Source organism: Acyrthosiphon pisum, chromosome A1, assembly GCF_005508785.2.
Source record: "Acyrthosiphon pisum isolate AL4f chromosome A1, pea_aphid_22Mar2018_4r6ur, whole genome shotgun sequence".
In the NCBI taxonomy this organism is placed as follows: Eukaryota; Metazoa; Arthropoda; class Insecta; order Hemiptera; family Aphididae; genus Acyrthosiphon; species Acyrthosiphon pisum.
In genome coordinates, this window is record NC_042494.1 from 24670441 (window position 1) to 24672205 (window position 1765).

The 1765-nt window shown below is 28.8% G+C and overlaps 1 long non-coding RNA gene across 1 annotated transcript; it reads right to left on the reverse strand.

Moving 5' to 3' along the window:
* Nucleotides 1-1759, reverse strand: LOC107885010. The gene is made up of 3 exons (XR_001680276.2): nucleotides 412-1759; nucleotides 222-295; nucleotides 1-82 (listed from the first exon to the last, which is right to left on the reverse strand). It is a non-coding gene; the product is annotated as an uncharacterized LOC107885010 (long non-coding RNA).
* Nucleotides 1760-1765: the final 6 nt, after the last annotated feature.

Sequence of the window (1765 nt, forward strand, 5' to 3'; positions counted from 1 at the left end):
TCTAGATATTTAAGAAACTGCTCATTTGCTCTTTTAAACAGTCGTTTTCCTTTCTCAACATTTCATTTTCCATTTGTAATGACTGTAAATAAAAATAAAAATAAAAAATAAATTTGTGTATGGCATAGTACAAAGAAAACAAAATTAGATGTATTGTTTCATTAATACTACCAAATCTCATAGATAGTTAGTTTAATAATTTATTTTGTGGTCATACTTACAGACTTGCAGTCTTACATAACTGCATATTTTAAATTTCATTTGGTCCAACACTCAATGTAGTATCATCAGGTATCTAAAATATTCAAGAATTATTAATTCAATATATAATATTTTATTAATGGCAATTTATAATGAAAATTAATGTGGTAAATTAAAGTTGATAAATTCTAATTAAAAAATCATACTTACAGACTGCAATGACTACATGCTTGCACCAGTTGTATTTTCAATTTAATTTCGTTGAACATTCAAAGGAGGATCAAGTATCTAAAACATTAAACTATTTATTCAGTAAATAGTAAAAATATTATTTTATTATTTTTTTTAAGGGAGACTGTAATGTGTCTATATAATACTACATATTTGCTTAATTAAATAAAATATTTAACAAATAATTATGTGTACAATTACTAAATTAAATTAAAAAATAACCCAGTAAACACACATAATCTATTTTAGGTATACTAAACGTCTATCCTTCTACAGTCTATTGTACGCATTACAATTAGATGGCTTGTAACATCTTTTAATATATATCTGCTAGACGTTATGAAAAATACATTGTGTAGATTGAAATAATAATAAAAGAATGCGACACAAAGTTTTTGGTTCAAATATAAATTATTATTATCTGTTTATTGAAAATACAGTAAAATATTTAATATTCAAGATGACAATATTTTCTTTTTTGGATAAATTATATCACGAAGTGATTTGACAATTGAAAAAACATATATCAGGAAAAAGGTTTACAATAATTTCTTTATCGACTCACAGTTCTCTTGTGTGTAGACGGCTTGGATGGATGGTCCGAAAGAATAATTAACAGCGACTCCAGCTGCTAATTAACTTAATGTAGTTGAATAGTCATAGGCGGAAATGGGGGGGGGGGGGCTTGGGGGGGGACTTAGTCCCCCAAAATTTTGTCGTCTTATGTGAAAATATAATATGATATATTATATATTTACTAATTGTACAGTACTTATTCGCGAATGTTCCCGTACGTTAGTGCTTATCGAGAACCTTCGAGAAACATTATATAATCGATAACGTTATAATATATTTAAGATTATTCGAGGACAATCGAGAGCGTTATCTCGCATCTATATATATCAGAAAAATTAAACCGTCAGTTACCAGTCCGCAGCATAGTCCCACACGACGTAACACGCGTCGCACTGTAAACAAGTCCACCGCCGCCGCCGCCGCCGCCGTTATAACTAATGTGTTAATCTGTTTTAATAGTAGCTACTGGTTAGGTACTCCCTAATTATTTTATATTTTTATATCTCGTATTTTTAAAATATTCTTTAATCGTTGGTGAGCCTTAATAATAAAATAATAATAAATAATGAAATGTCTAAAAGTACTACATATTATGATATTTTTAATGTAAATAAAAAACAAAATAATCTAACACACGAATCACCAACTGTTTTAAAAGACCAACTGTGTTTAACCCCAACGCTCATTACAACAGCTACAGAAACTACCACTACAGTGAGTGTAAGTATTTCCACGGTTGAAAAGGAAATACAATACT